Source organism: Schistocerca americana, chromosome 7, assembly GCF_021461395.2.
Source record: "Schistocerca americana isolate TAMUIC-IGC-003095 chromosome 7, iqSchAmer2.1, whole genome shotgun sequence".
Classification (NCBI taxonomy): Eukaryota; Metazoa; Arthropoda; class Insecta; order Orthoptera; family Acrididae; genus Schistocerca; species Schistocerca americana.
In genome coordinates, this window is record NC_060125.1 from 228,880,676 (window position 1) to 228,898,245 (window position 17,570).

The following is a 17,570-nucleotide window of genomic DNA, read 5'->3' on the forward strand; positions in this document are numbered from 1 at the left end:
CTATTCTAACCCCCAGACCTGCAGGGGGGAATGTTCATGTCTGGGGAGTTTGGTGGCCAGGGGAAGAGTTTAAAGTGAGAAGAGTGTTCCTGGAGCCACTCTGTAGTAATTCTGGACGTGTGGGATGTCGCATTGTCGTGCTGGAATTGCCCAAGTCCGTCGGAACGCACAATGGACATGATCGCATGCAGCTGATGAGACAGGATGCTTACGTACGTGTCATATGCCACAGTCGTACCTAGATGTATCAGGGGTCCCGTATCATTCCAACTGCACTCGCCCCACACCATACAGGACCTCCACCAACTTGAAGAGTCCTCTGCTGATGTGCAGGGTCCATGGATTCGTGAGGTTGACTCTATACCCATGCACGTCCATCTGCTCTATACAATTTGATACGGGATTCATCCGACCGGGCAACATGTGTCCAGTCCTCTACAGTCCAATGTCAGTGTTGAGGGGCGCATGCGGGGCGTAAAGGTTTGTTTCACGCAGTCTTCAAGGATACACGAGTGGGCTTTCGGCTCCGAAAGCCTGTATCGATGATGTTTCGTTGAGTGGTTCGCACGCTGACAGTTGTTGATGGGCCAGCACTGAAATCTGCAGTAACTGCGGAAGGGTTGCACTCTGTCACGTTGAACGATTCTCTTCAGTCGTCTTTGGTCCCTTTCTTGCAGGATCTTTTTCCGGCTGCAGCGATGCCGGAGATTTGATGTTTTACCGGTCCCCTGATGAATGGTATCGTTTGCCTCGGTTCCTGTTTTTCACTTGGTTTACTCATGTTTGAAGTTTCCGCGCTTTCCTAGAGGGCGTTGCAGAGCCTCCGGCCGTGCCCAGGGCGAAGGAGGCAGTTGAGACGAATGTTCGGCCCTGGACGCCCGTTCTGCAGCGGGACGCTCGGTTCCTCTATGCTAAGTCGGGATGGGCCCAAAATCCCGGGGCGTGAAGACACAAGAGGCCGTAAATCTGTGGACAACGTTTGCTTTCCGTTTATGGGCTGGGAAAGCTAAGAAGTCCGTCTGCAGCTGCCAATAACCTCCAGAAGGTGGTATCGTCTCTGAAAGTAAGATTTTTCACCTAGTTTTGCAACGGCCGTCGTCTGGCGGGGCCAATCTCCCGGTGTTGTCGGAACTATTAATAACTGTGTGGCAACGTTTCTCTGCTTTGAGTTTGTGATCGGAAATTGCCTTGCGTGTGTGTTACTTCCCCCGTGCGTGATCGTGCATTTGAATACCATTCTGACTTACTTAAGGCGCGCAACGTAAAGAAAAAAAATTATTTTGGCTGTGGACCTTCTGCAAGCCATTGTTTTCCCATGGACGGCGTAGGTCACTGTTTGGATAAGCACATTGTAAAATGTTAAATAACCTTGTATTGTCTGGCGGAGAGAGAGTGAACTGTAAACTATTAATTTTATGGATGTCTGAAATGCGAGATTATGTTAATGCTCCAATATTTTTTTGTTTCAGTACGTAGGCGTATTTAACTTGAGTCGTTGCTATTGTATTTATTCTTGTGTTAAGGAGTTTAGTACCCCTCGTATTTAAGTGCTCTATTTACTTAAGGTAGTCATAGAGTTTCTATTTGGTAATCCGCCTAGCCACGACTGATGTCGGTTGCTCGGTCTGTCTGAAATGTCGGGCCTATTGGGTAGAGACCGTTGTTGACTTGCTCTCCTCAGCTCCGAAGTCCCGCATTGATACTACGGCGGTAGTTCTGCCGGAATCTCATTTGCAGAAGTTATCTGTTCTTGTGAGCACAAATAGCTACCTTTGCCTCTGTAATTTTCGTCCGCTGGCCAGCAAGCTTTGGTTAATGAGTAAAAATCGCAAACTGATCTTCGTCCAACCTATAGTGGCTCTTGTTAGACGAGTTCCCTTTCCAGTTCGGGTAAATGTTTTCTCCTCCTGGTGGAGCCATCCTCTTTACCGAGCCACGCTGGGGTAGGGTGCCCAAGCGCCTATTGCCGCTCAATGTTCCAGGAGAATGAAATAAGAGGTTAATTACCTACTCCACCGTTATGCCCAAGATAGGCGAATTAGAGTAGTCCTGAATAACCTGAGTATTGTACACTGTTGAGATAGTTCTACGTTTGGAGAAACTGCTGTTTGCTAAAATTTTGCCTTCTGTGTAGGTAATCCGGCGTATTCCACGATCCAACATTGCTACAGAAGTGAAAGATTTGGTTTTGATAAATTTGCTGAGATGTGACTTAATTTATTTGCTTTTAATTTTAATTGCTTTAAATGAATCTTCTTTAATTTGTGGTTATAATTCTTAATGAGTGATCGTCCTTAATGGTGTAACATTTAATGTATGTCTGATTGTCCCCTACGTCACCTACTGCCTACATTCAGAGACTGAAAAAGTGATCCTTGCTCAAGTTTATAGGACGTATTAACCGTTGATCTTTATCGTTTATGGTCTTAAATGTCTGTTTGTTAAAAAGGAATAACCTTATATTCCTATTGTTTATTAAGTAATTCTTAAGTTATATAGCAAATATTACGAAAGCAAATATTCTCTCATTGTTAAACTTGCTTGTTCTGCGGTTTCCACTGAAGGGTGTGACAATAAATGCAAAATCTAAAGTGATGCGTTGGAGCGAATTAATCCTTTCCCTTATCATTACCGTTAAAGATAATTGATTGTTTGTCGCTTGTTATTGAAATTGGTCGGCAGAATAGTTTGATTCCCCCCGTGGAAAGAGTACATCATCTGATATTCACGGTACACTAGCGAAATGGTCGTACGGGAAAATGCCCACTTCATCGCTATCTCGGAGATGTTGCATCCCATGGCTCGTGCGTAGACTATAACACTACTTTGAAACTCACTTAAATCTTGCTAACTTGCCTTTGTACCAGCAGTAACCGATCTAACAACTGCGCCATACACTTGTCTTATACAGGCGTTGCCAACTGCAATGCCGGATTCTGCCTGTTTGGATATCTCTGTATTTGAATGCGCTGTAAGTAGGCTGTTTAGGTTTTTATGTTGGTGACGCCACGTAGCGCTCTGTATGAAAATCGCTGACTGCGCTGTGTGCAGTCTGTGGCTGGTTGGACTCATTACTGGAATATTCGCTAGTGTAGCGTTGGGCAGTTGGATGTGAACAGCGCGTAGCGTTGGGCAGTTTGAGGTGAACCGCCACCAGTGGTGGATGTGGGGGGGAGAGATGCCAGAGTTTTGAGAGGTCACTATGAGTGGACAATCTGGACGTGTGTCCGACAGAAAAAGGAAATTTGTTTAACTGGATGTCATACAGGGTGTTACAAAAAGGTACGGCCAAGCTTTCAGGAAACATTCCTCACACACAAGTAAAGAAAAGATGTTATGTGGACATGTGTCCGGAAACGCTTAATTTCCATGTTAGAGCTCATTTCAGTTTCGTCAGTATGTACTGTACTTCCTCGATTCACCGCCACATATGTGGGCTGACGAGAATCCGCACTCAATTGTGCAATCACGTCATCAACACAGATTTTCTGTGAACGTTTGGGCAGGCATTGTTGGTGATGTCTTGATTGGGCCCCATGTTCTTCCACCTACGCTCAATGGATCACGTTTCGTGATTTCATACGGGATACTCTACATGTGCTGCTAGAACAGTGCCTTTACAGGTACGACACAACATGTGGTTCATGCACGATGGAGCTCCTGCACATTTCAGTCGAAGCGCTCGTACGCTTCTCAACAACAGATTCGGTGACCGATGGATTGGTAGAGGCGGATCAGTTCCATGGCCTCCACGCTCTCCTGACCTCAACCCTCTTGACTTTCATTTATGGGGTCATTTGAAAGCTCTTGTCTACACAACCCCGGTACCACGTGTAGAGACTCTTCGAGCTCGTATTGTGGACGGCTGTGATATAATACGCCATCCTCCAGGGCTGCATCAACGCATCAGGGATTCCATGCGACGGAGGGTGGATGCATGTATCCTCGCTAACGGAGGACATTTTGAACATTTCCTGTAACAAAGTGTTTGAAGTCATGCTGGTACGTTCTGTTGCTGTGTGTTTCCATTCCATGATTAATGTGATCTGAAGAGAAGTAATAAAATGAGCTCTAACATGGAAAGTATGCATTTCCGGACACATGTCCACATAACATGTTTTCTTTCTTTGTGAGTGCGGAATGTTTCCTTAAAGTTGGGCCGTACCTTTTTGTAACACCCTATATATATATATATATATATATATATATATATATATATATATATATATAATGACTTTTGAACACTATTAAGTTAATACATTGTTTGTTCTCTATTTTATTTAGCTGGCAGTATTTGCACTCGCTGTACTGCAGTAGTTCGAGTAACGAAGATTTTTGTGAGGTAAGTGAGTCACGAAAGGTGTATGTTATTGTTTTTGAAAGTCAGATTGCGTTGCGCTAAAAATATTGTGTGTCAGTTTCGTGATGATCAGAATAAGTAAAGAGAGAACTGTCTGAGTATGTTCAGTTTAGCTGAGCTGTTTGAAAATCAAATAACTTAAGAGTTTTTCCAGCACTGTCACATTTTACATACAAAGGGGAAGTTTCAACGCATGCCTATACCATTTTGTTTGGCGCTTCAGTGTATAAAAACAGGGCAATTTTCTATATCCAGGTAGCTTTCATAAAATAATTTCCTCTAACTGAAAGTATAATTAATTTTATTCCATTATGGATAACTGCGCGTTATAAATGAAAACTAAGATTGGTTTTGAAATCAAGATGAAAAACTAATTTAAGAACAAATACTTTTCAATCATCTGTAGTAAGTTTTTAAATTGTAAGAGGCTTAGTAATGAAATGTGTGTCTGTCAGGGCGGGGAAGAGATGCGGCACGGTGGCGCGAACTCATCAGATCGCCAGCCATGGAATGGAATGTGTGTGGGCGGGGGAGGGTAAGACGTGGCCGGCAATATTGCAGGGAATGTGCTCCCCCACCCCGGCGCTTAATCCGCGCGGTCCCCACAGCATTCCACGCCAGCTCGCCCCTGCCCGTGCCAATGACGGTCGCGCAGCGCACAGCTACTGTCCCGCCAGGTCACCAGGCAACAAACTCTTGTGCCAGTCCGGTACAGCCCCGGTACAGTGCGTGAACTGTAAGACGGCAGAGTTGTGAGGGGACAGGAGGAAGCAAGCATTCGCTGGCGAGGGGAGGGACGAGGAGCCGTTGGGGGGGGGGGGGGGGGGGGGGCACATGGCACGCCTACCAGTTGCAGAGCTGACACTAAATTGCGCGCCATGCTTACACGAAAGGCTTGGAAGTAAAACTCGCTTTAAATGTTGTTCGTAAATGAAACTAAAATCGTCATGTACATTAATATATATATATATATATATATATATATATATATATATATATATATATATATATATATATATAAGTGTATGTATGTTTGTCTACTATGCGCTCACAAACCATTCATCCGATTGCAATGAAACTTTGGTGAGTTGTTCTCCGAACGCCCGAAAACAGTAATGGACAATGTTTCATCAGTTAGGTCACCGTTGTATGCGTAGCGCAATTGTTTAGACAGCCGGCACGGTAGCTCAGCGTGTTCGGTCAGAGGGTTAGCAGCCCTCTGTAATAAAACAAAAAAAAACTGAGTTAACCGATCAAAGACGAACTTAAACGGATGTCTTACGACGTCCTCCCCGAGCAAATACAACGAACGAAAACGAACAAAATGAGAATTAAAAATTAGGTAAAGGCTTGTCACGCAGCGGACCCGCGTTCGATTCCCACTACTCGCAATTTTTTTCATTTTATTTCATTCCCCGCAATGTTAAACTATTAATTATAAAATTTAAATATACTTAAACAGGTCATATAGTATAACGTAACTGTCAATCTCTATATATAAAAATGAATGTATGTATGTCTGCCCTCTGTGCGTTCCCAAACCATTCATCCGATTGCGGTGAAATTTTGGTGATTCCTTCAAAGTGATCGCGAACAAAATATCTGAAATGAAAACTCACCTTTTCTCGCCAGGCGTTTGTGGTGATACGCCAGGATAATTCTTGGAAAATTGTTTGAATCTTCCAATGCTACGCATGCTTTGTCCTGTGTATGTAGCAGCTCTCACTGATGATTTGTAAATGGGGTGAAGCTGTTTTTTCTGCTCCCTTTCCCTTTCGCAGCATTCGATCACACGCAATATAATTTTGCGAGCATCGCTACGTAATACTGGTTTCCTTCTAACCGTAGGCCTACCGGTAGGGGTTGTTGACGACTCCCGAGATGGGCCAGTAACTGCCTCTTCACTCATTTTGATAATGTTTAGCACAACTGCACAATAAAAACACGCAGAACAGTACAGCGCAAAACAATAACGAAGCAGACGACAATGGCTACCTTGTACAACAGTCAGCTACGTACTGTTGGCAGCAGTCGAAACTGCGTGCCTACCGAAGCCACCCGACGTTTATCGACTTCTGCCGATTCAGGACTAGGGAGAGGTCTGCCATCTAAAAGTTTACACACTGTACTTGACAAGAAAAGTAGTTTGAAGTGGCCAAACCGAGGACAGGCGTGTTCATACGAGGGTCAGTTCCGAAGTCATGCACATTGCGCATGCGCGACAGTGATCAATTTGAAATTCTCGTCACTTGTGAGCGAGACTTTAAGTGTGACGGTCGTATACCATACAGAGTGGTCCATTGATAGTGACCGGGCCAAATATCTGACGAAATAAGCGTCAAACGAAAAAACTACAAAGAACGAAACTCGTCTAGCTTGATGGGGGACCACCAGATGGCGCTATGGTTGGCCCACTAGATGGCGCTGCCATAGGTCAAACATATAAACTGCTTTTTTTTAAATAGGAACCCCCATTTTTTATTACAAATTCGTGTAGTACGTAAAGAAATATGAATGTTTCAGTTGCACCATTTTTTTCGCTTTGTGATAGATGGCGCTGTAATAGTCAAAAACAGATGGTTCACAATTTTAGACGAACAGTTGGTAATTTTTAAATTAAAATACAGAACGTAGATACGTTTGAACATTTTATTTCGGTTGTTCCAATGTGATACATGTACCTTCGTGAACTTATCACTTCTGAGAACGCATGCTGTTACAATGTGATCACCTGTAAATACCACATTAATGCAAGAAATGCTCAAAATGATATCCGTCAATCTCAATGCTTTTGGCAATAAGTGTAACGACATTCCTCTCAACAGCGAGTAGTTCGCCTTCCGTAATGTTCGCACATGCATTCACAATGCGCTGACGCATGATATCATGCGTTCTCGGTGGATCACGATAGCAAATATCCTTCAACTTTCCCCACAGAAAGAAATCCGGGGACGTCAGATACGGTGAACGTGCGGGCCATGGTATGGTGCATAGACGACCAATCCACCTGTCACGAAATATGCTATTCAATACCGCTTCAACCGCACACGAGCTATGTACCGGACATCCATCATGTTGGAAGTACATCGCCATTCTGTCATCCTGTGAAACATCTTGTAGTAACATCGGTAGCACATTACGTAGGAAATCAGTATATATTGCATCATTTAGATTGCCATCGATAAAAAGGGGGCCAATTATCCTTCCTCCCATAATGCCGCACCATACATTAACCCGCCAAGGTCGCTGATGTCCCACCTGTCGCAGCCATCGTGGATTTTCCGTTGCCCAATAGTGCGTATTATGCCGGTTTACGTTACCGCTGTTGGTGAATGACGCTAAATAGAACGCGTGCAAAAAATCTATCATCGTCCCGTAATTTCTCTTGTGCCTAGTGGTAGAATTGTACAAGACGTTCAAAGTCGTTGCCATGCAATTCCTGGTGCTTAGAATTATGGTACGAGTGCAATCGATGTTGATGTAGCATTCTCAACACCGATGTTTTTAGATTCCCGATTCCCGCGCAATTTGTCTGCTACTGATATGCAGATTAACCGTGACAGCAGCTAAAACACCTACTTGGCCATCATTTGTTGCAGGTCTTGGTTGACGTTTCACATGTGGCTGAACACTTCCTGTTTCCTTAAATGACGTAACCATCTGGCGAACGGTCCGGACACTTGGATGATGTCGTCCAGGATACCGAGCAGCATACATAGCACACGCCCGTTGGGCATTTTGATCACAATAGCCATACATAAACACGACATCGACAATTTCCGCAATTGGTAAACGGTCCATTTTAACACGGGTAATGGATCACGAAGCAAATACCGTCCGCACTGGCAGTACCACGTACTTATACGTTTGTGGCTATTACAGCGCCATCTATCACAAAGCGAAAAAAGTGGTCCAGCTAAAACATAAATATTTCTATACGTAGTACACGAATATGAAATAAAAATGTGAGATCATATTTTAAAAAACGCAGCTGATATCCGTTTGACCTATGGCAGCGCCATCTAGCGGGCCGACCATAGCGCCATCTGGTTTCCCCCTTCAAGCTAGACGAGTTTCGTTCTCTGTAGTTTTTTCGTTTGATGCTTATTTCGTGAGATATTTGGCCCGGTCACTATCAATGGACCACCCTGTATATTTCGCTACCTGTATTTTAGACCTGTTGCCTTCAGAATATCAAATAGAGTATTCCTGTCGACATTATCACAAGCCTTCGGCCGGCCTCGGTGGCCGTGTGGTTCTAGGCGCCACAGTCCGGAAACCGCGCGACTGCTAAGGTCGCAGGTTCGAATCCTGCCTCGGGCGTGGGTGTGTGTGATGTCCTTAGGTTAGTTAGGTTTAAGTAGTTCTAAGTTCTAGGGGACTGATGACCTCAGATGTTAAGTCCCATAGTGCTCAGAGCCATTTGAACAATTTTTCCAAAACCTCCTCAAAATCTACGAATCCCATAGAAGTAGATTTGCCTTTCCTTAACTACCTTCTAAGATAAGTCGTAGGGTCAGTATTGCCTTGCGTTTTCCTCCATTTATCCTGAATCCAAACAGACCTCCCCCAAGGTCGGTTTCTACCGTTTTTTCCAATCTTCTGTGAGGAATTTGTGTTAGTATTTTGAAACCATGACTTATTAAACTGGTAGTTCTGTAATTTTCACACTTGTCAGCAGCTGCTTTCTTTGGAATTGGAATTATTGCATTCTTCGTGAAGTCTGAGGATATTTCGCCTGTCTCGTACATCTTGCACACCACACGGAAGAGTTTTGCCAAGGCTGGCTCTCCAAGGCTGTCAGAAGTTCTGACGGAGTATCGTCTACTTCCGGAGCCTTGTTACGACTTAGATCTTCTAGAACTTCGTCAAATTCTTCTCATAGTATCATATTTCCCATCTCATCTTCATCTGCGTCCACTTCCATTTATATAACAACAACGTCTCCCTAGTATAGACTCTCTTTACACTTCTTCCACCTTTCAGCTTTCCCTTCTTTGCTTAGGATTGGTTTTCCAGCTGGGCTCTTGATATTCATACAACTGATTCTCTTTTCTCCAAAGACCTCTTTAATTTCCCTGTAGCCGGTGTCTCCCTTTCCCCTAGTGAGACATGCTTCTAATTCCTTGCATTTGTCCTCTAGCCATTCCTGCTTAGCCGTTTTGCACTTCCTGTCAATCGCATTTTTTTAAGCGTTTGTATTCTCTGCTTCCCTTGCTGCATTTTTATATTTTCTCCTTTCATCAGTTAAATCATTATCTCTTGCGTTATCCAAGGATTTCTACTAGGTCTTTTCTTTTTACCGACTTGATCCTCTCCTGCCTCTTAAAGGTACCTATTCATCTTTTACTACACTCCTCTCCCCTGTTCTAGTCAACCGTTGCCTAACGCTCTCACTGAAACTCCCAGCAACCTCTGGTTCTTTCAACTTGTCCAGGTCTAATCTCCTTAATTTCCTACCCTTTTCCAGTTTCTTCAGGTCCAATCTACAGTTCATAACCAATAAATTGAGGTCAGAGATCACATCTGCCCCAGTAAATGTCTCACAATTTAAAATGTGGTTCCTAAATCTCTGTCTTATCATGATATAACCAATCTGAAACCTTCTGGCTCCTCCAGATCTCTTCCACGTATACAACCCTCTTTTATGATTCTTAAACCAAGCGTTAGCGATGATGAAATTATCCTCTGTGCAAAATTCTGCCAGGCGGCTTCCTCTTTCATTCCTTTCCCCCAGTCCATATTCACCTACTATTTTTCCTTCTTTTACTTCTCCTACCGTAGAATTCCAGTCTCCCGTGACTATTAAATTTTCGTCTCCCTTCACTACCTGAATAATTTCTTTTATCTCATCATACATTTCATCAATTTCTTCATCATCTGCGGAGCTAGCTGGCATACAAACCTGTACTACTGTGGTGGCTGTGGGCTTCGTGTCTATCTTGGCTACAATAATGCGTTCACCAAGCTGCTCACAGTAGCTTACCCGCATTCCTAGTGTCTTATTCATTATTAAACCTACTCCTGCGTTACCTCTATTTGATTTTGTATTTATAACCCTGTATTCACCTGACCTGATGACCTGCTCCTCGTGCCACCGAATTCAGGAATTCCCACTATATCTAATTTCAACCAATCCATTTCCCTCTTGCAGCCCACCTGCCCGATTAAGGGATCTAACATTTCACGCTCCGATCCGTCAAAAACCAGGTTTGTTTCTCCTGATATCCTCCTGAGCAGTCATCGCTCGGTGATCCGAATGGGGGACTATTTTCCTCCGGAATATTTTACCCAAGAGGACGCAATTATCATTTAACCAAACAGTAGGGCTGAATGCCCTCGGGAAAAATTGCGGCTGTAGTTTTCTCTTGCTTTCAGCTGTTCGCAGTACGAGCACAGTAATCAATTGTTTTCCACCACAATGATATCGACATAGTGAAAATCCGTTACTTCCTCGAGTTGCTCACTCCCAGTTCTTATGTCAGACTTACCTCCATCTCGTTTCGGGCCTATAACCATGAATTTTGCCTTCTAGGTCTTCATTTGTAATTTTAGTTTTGTTATCTCTTTATTTAACAGCTTAAGCATTCAATTCAGTTCCTTTTCCTGAATATGCCGCTATTGCAATGTGATCAGCAAATCTGACGCAGTGAATATGTATACCATAGATTTTGATTCAAGTCGTCCTTCCTTTCATTGTTATTATTGCCTTCTCGATGAACATCTGTATACTAACGATAAATCTGTAAAAGCGTCGTATCTTCTGTCTGTCTTTGAACACGTTAATCTCCAAACCTACCAGACGAATTTTTAAGGGTTTTTTTTCACGGGTAACATCAGCATACCTAGGGGCACCGTATAGGCTATATTTCATCAAAATCGTGTCATAGAAAGAAAGATATTCATATACACCCTAATATAAAAATATATGGATGCATGTAATGTTCCATATCTCCTACAAAGTCACAGAACCAGTTTTAACCAGTCTTGGTACACATACAACTTACTGTCTGGAAACAAACGCTGGGGGGGGGGGGGGGGGGGGGGAGGTGAAGAACCACCTACCTACCAAAGGTGTAAGGGGCGGACAAGAAAAAGAAGTGTAGATCACGACGGGCGAATATCCAAATTTTATTCATGCATCATTTAAAAACGAGGGTAGGCCCTACCTATTGACTTGCAAATGGTTCAAATGGCTCTAAGCACTATGGGACTTAACATCTGAGGTCATCAGTCCCCTAGACTTAGAACTACTTAAACCTAACTAACCTAAGGACATCACAAATCCCAGGCCCGAGGCAGGATTCAAACCTGCGACCGTAGCAGCAGCGCGGTTCCAGACTGAAGCGCCTAGAACCGCTCGGCCACAGCGGCCGGCTAGTAACTTGCGACAAACCTCACATGTAATTTCAAATCTTTACGGAACTTTTTCTGACTGATACCCCCGCCTAGTGACAAAAGGAAAAAAATTATCGCTACATTTGTGTTGTTCATTTTCGCATCAGGCTGACGTTTTAATTTATTACTTTTTTACTACGAACTGTATTCGCAACACATTTTTAATTTTTCATGCAGTGTTTACATATATCAGTGAATATACCTGCAAAACTATATCATTGTATGACACATAGTTCTGGACATATAGGGTTATATATACTTAGATGCGTGAAAAACTGCCTCATCACGCATGATGTTTAAATTTATTGTTACTAACTTGCTGAACCGATAGAGATAAAATTTGGTAAGGCTATAGCTTGAACCCAGAGGAAGAACATATGCTACTTTAGAATGTGTATAGTACAAGTTCGTTATTGATTTGAGGAATATTACGCGAATCAGGGGAAAATATTTCCTCTTTGGCTTTTGTATTTATCATATTCGTGAAAATGCTTTTCTTGGCTGATAAGTTCTATGTGATACGATCCAAAGTCATGAATACAATGCTTGTACAATCTTCAATGTGTTTAATCCCGTACTTACGTGGCATAATTATAGCTACTATGCGCTCTATCCAGTATTTTGAAGCACTTAGTGACTTGCTACAAGCTTTATTCATAATTTCCAGACTCCACGAAAACTTTTCGTGCTTGGAACCCCCACAAAATGGTAACAGGAAAAAAATTATCGCTTACTACATTTTCGCTGTTCGTGCGGAAAAACTATTTCATCAAGCATGATGTTTTAATTTGTTACTTCTTTGCTACTGACTATATTCATGACACATTTCGCAGACAGACTGAACACACCTGCAAAATTATGTCACTGTACAGTACATAGAGCAGGAGATACATCATAAACACGGATGCGTCAAAAACTGCTGCATCTTTCATGACGTTTGAATGTATTACTTCTTTGATGCTACTTCTACTCGCAACACATTTAGCACACAGTATCCACGTAAATCACTGAATGTACCCAGGAAGTTATATCATGGTACGCCACAGAGAAAGATGGAGGAGGAGGAGGAGATTAGTGTTTAACGTCCCGTCGACAACGAGGTCATTAGAGACGGAGCGCAAGCTCGGGTGAGGGAAGGATGGGGAAGGAAATCGGCCGTGCCCTTTCAAAGGAACCATCCCGGAATTTGCCTGAAGCGATTTAGGGAAATCACGGAAAACCTAAATCAGGATGGCCGGAGACGGGATTGAACCGTCGTCCTCCCGAATGCGAGTCCAGTGTGCTAACCACTGCGCCACCTCGCTCGGTAAGAAAGATGGAGAAGACGATATACAGAGAACGTAAAGAGGAGGAGATGGGCATGGAGAGGAGATGGGCGAAAAACGGAGCAGAGGAGAGGGACAGAGAGAGGGGGATGGAGGAGACTGACCAATAGAACTGAAATAAATACACACATCAAAAAAGTTTTGCAACACCTCGGTTCCGAGAGTTCCGGAACCTGTACAGAAAATTGGAACAGAGGTCAAAATAAACTTCATTTCCGCCCTTTTTATTGCTAATGAAAACCACATACTGCATGTTGTACCACCATACGGCGACACCTTCAGAGGTGGTGGTCCAGTTTGCTGTACACACCGGTACCTCTTAATACCCAGTAGCACGTCCTCTTGCATTGATGCATGCCTGTATTCGTCGTGGCATACTATCCACAAGTTCATCGAGGCAATGTTGGTCCAGATTGTCCCACTCCTCAATGGCGATTTGGCGTAGATCCCTCAGAGTGGTTGGTGAGTCACGTCGTTTATAAATAGCCATTTTCAATCTATCCCAGGCATGTTCTATAGGGTTCATGTCTGGAGAACATACTGGCCGCCCTAGTCGGGCGATGTCGTTATCCTGAAGGAAGTCATCCACAAGATGTGCACGATGGGAACACAAATTGTCATCCATGAAGACTAATGCCTCGTCAATATGCTGCCGATATGGTTGCACTATCGGTCGAAGACTGGCATTCACGTACCGTACAGCCGTTATGGCGCCTTCCGTGACCACCAGCGGCGTCCGTTGGCCCCACCCAATGCCACCCCAAAACAGCATGGAACCTCCACCTTGCTGCACTCGCTGGACAGTATGTCTAAGGCGTTCAGCCTGACAGGGCTGCCTCCAAACACGTCTCCGACACGTCTGGACACTTCCCTTGTTCAAAAAATGTTCAAATTTGTGTGAGATCTTATGGGACTTAACTGCTAAGGTCATCAGTCCCTAAGCTTACACACTACTTAACCTAAATTATCGTAAGGACAAACACACACACCCATGCCCGAGGGAGGACTCGAACCTCTGCCGGGACCAGCCGCACAGTCCACGGCTGCAGCGCCTGAGACCGCTCGGCTAATCCCTCGCGGCCACTTCCCTTGTTGAGAGCCCTTCCTGGAACGAAGTAAAGTAACAAGGCGGACACGATGGAACCGCGGTATTGATCGTCTAGGCATGGTTGAACTACAGACAAAACGAGCCGTGTACCTCCTTCCTGTTGGAATGACTGGAACTGATCGGCTGTCAGACCCCCTCCGTCTAATAGGCGCTGCTCATGCATGGTCGTTCACGTCTTTGGGCGGGTTTAGTGACTTCTCTGAACAGTCAAAGTGACTGTGTCTGTGATACACCCACAGTCAACATCTGTCTTCAGGAGTTCTGGGAACCGGGGTGATGCAAAACTTTTGTTAGTGTGTGTACATACCTGGGCAACTACGGGTACTCGGCTAGTGCTAAATAAGTAACGTAATACTGGGCACCCCAATCCCTCTCCCCTATTGATTTTTGCTTGTTTCTGGCTGCCATGAATATCCATTTCAGTACTTTAACTTCTGTATGTACTCAGAATTAACCGCCTGTCCCTCCAGTAACGTGTTACTTTGTGCAGTGCTTTAAATAGTAACCTCCAAGTGACGGACATGTTTTGGCCCTCCTTTTGGTATTCATGTGACAAAATGAAGAGCTCAGAACTGAAAACGCCAGACTCAGAAAAGAACTAGCGGTTGTAAACGCACCAGATTCCCAGGAACGCATTCAGTGCCTGGAACAAGAAATAGCGGAACTCACATCCGAAAATCAGAGACTAAAGTCAGTAAATAAACCCCTCTCACTCTCATTTGCAGCGGTTGCGGCTGCCGGTCCGATTGCAAACCCTAAAAGCAAAGTACAGGAATGCATTCAACAAACAAAAGCTAAACAGTCCAGCACACTTTTCTTTAAATCAGAAACCAACCAAGATGCGAGAATCATTAGAGAAACCATCACTAAAACAATTCATCCGAAGCAAGAAAAAAATAAAATCAATCAGGACAACAGCAAACACCGTAATAATTGGAACAGAATCACAAGTAGACAAGTAAAAGATAATAGACAAAACAGCACAGATTAAGGACATTAGGTGTCAAGAACCCAAGAAGCTCAGAGCCCTGCTGGCAGTGCACCATGACTCAACATATTTAACTGACCAGGAATTCTTGGAAGAGTTCTACGAAATAAACCTGAGTGAACACATTACTAAAGACGAGTTCGATAACGAGGTTAAAATAAAATTTAAAACAGGACCAAAGGGCAAAAGGACAGTAAACTATATTCTAGAAGTGTCGCAAAGAGTACGAATACTGCTGCTTCAAAAAGAAAGGGTTTTTATTCAATTTGAATCTTTGTGTATCAACGACTTTGTTGCTGTACAAAAATGTTTTAACTGTTGGGGCTTCGATCACCCATCGAAGCGTTGCGACAAAGATCCAGTATGCGGGAGATGTGCTAAAAGCGGGACACAAAAAGTCATAATACAGGCAGGAGAATCCTGTAGGCTGTTTACTATGAAAACACAGAAGCAGAACATGCGATAAGGCAGGGGGTGGGGGGGGGGGGGGGGGGGCAGACTGTCCTACATATAAACAGCTCTACGAAAGACAAATAGAGCGCACCGAGTACGATGTTCTGGACAACGTCCACTAATAAGGAATGCTACCATAACTGTCAGAAACCTACCCCCCTAACACACGCAGGAACAGATGCAACTAATAACACAAACAGGTAAAGGTACAAATCGCCGTCGACTAGGATGACAAGCTGGCGGCGAGCCGTTGCCTGGCCAAATGCAGATACCAAATGTAATGCCTCATTCCTGGGAGAAATTACAGTGTAGGTACTTAAGCGTTACCGACTATATAGACGATATGTGCATGCAGGATGCAATTGAATATGAAGTTGCCAGGCACCTGAAACATCACGTTTGATTGGGCCATCTTCCAGGCTGGTCTCCTTTTACGAGTTGACGAACTGGAAGACGAAATACTGCGAGATAGTACAGAGAAATATAACGACGTCCTTGAACATCCTGGGAATGAAGATGTCACTGAGTTCAGAAGCAATTCAACACCACAGACAAACACAAACAAAGACACTACCCACGCAACAAGTAGAATATAATACAACCAAATGTAGACCCTCTACTACACCAGTTCGTTTTGTCTACGGGGTAGCACACACAGTCAGTACGAAAAACAAAACAGTAATGCAGCTGAACAGAAAGACACATCCTGCACCGGCACAACACCAGACACAACCACACCAGAAACGGACAAAGAACAGTCACCTTTTACGAACAAGTCCCCGGTAGAGATCAAAAATAAGTCACTACCAGGCTAAATGCTCAGTGAAAACACATCAAACTCCATACTACCAGAAACCATAAAGCAGGAAAGACGTGCTGCACTACAAAATTACTCGAAATCGGAGCAACAAACAAACAGTCAAGAACACCAGACAGACACAACCAAGGACCCTAAGCTGAATACCGTTAATTACGTAAAATACGAAAACTTAGAAGTTAACCTACGGCTTAGCAGATTAGAATACATGGACATATTTCAAACAACTCTTAGCTATGTAATACAAACTAAGCATGAAAACGGGGATAAAATCTGCTTCCCAACTACAGAACAAACTGACAGAATGATCCTAAGAGTTGAAAATCCACCAACGAACTCCAAAGAACTATGTAAGCTTTTAGGGGAGGCATGTGCGCGAAGGGTAGAGGGCCTAAACCTAGAGAAAGTATACAAGGACTTCGTGAGAGCACATGGACGTGTGTTTCTTGATTTTAAAGAAACCACTCTCAAGTGTTTTTCCTTCACTAGATATCCCTTCTGAAGGTGATACAACTAAATAGCCAGGGCAGTAACGCCGGCCGCAATGGCCGAGCGGTTCTAGGCGCTTCAGTCCGGAACCGCGCGACTGCTACGGTCGCAGGTTCGAAACCTGCCTCGGGCATGGATGTGTGTGATGTCCTTAGGTTAGTTTGGTTTAAGTAGTTTTGAGTCCTAAGGGACTGATGACCTCAGATGTCAACTCCCATAGTGCTCAGAGCCATTTGAACCAGGGCAGTACCCTAGTAAACATGGAACTACATAGGCTCTTAGAGGAAACAAAAGCAGACATCGCTTGCGTTCAGGAACCTTTTCTGCGAGGCGGGAAGATTTCAGGGCTCCCCTCACATTACATCACAATAGCAGGAACACCAAACGCGAAAGCCGCGATAATAGTAGTTAATAAAAACCTCATAGTAACACAGATCCCCCAGTTTTGCTCTTAACACACTGCCACAGAAGAAATAACAGACGGACAGGATATATGGATCATGTTGTCTATTTACGCTCAGTACTCGAATGACATAGAACCTTTCTTAGACAAAATAAAAGACATTGCACGACACTCAGAAAGAGAAAGGCTGCTCATTCTAACTGATATCAACTCAAAATCCCCATTGTGG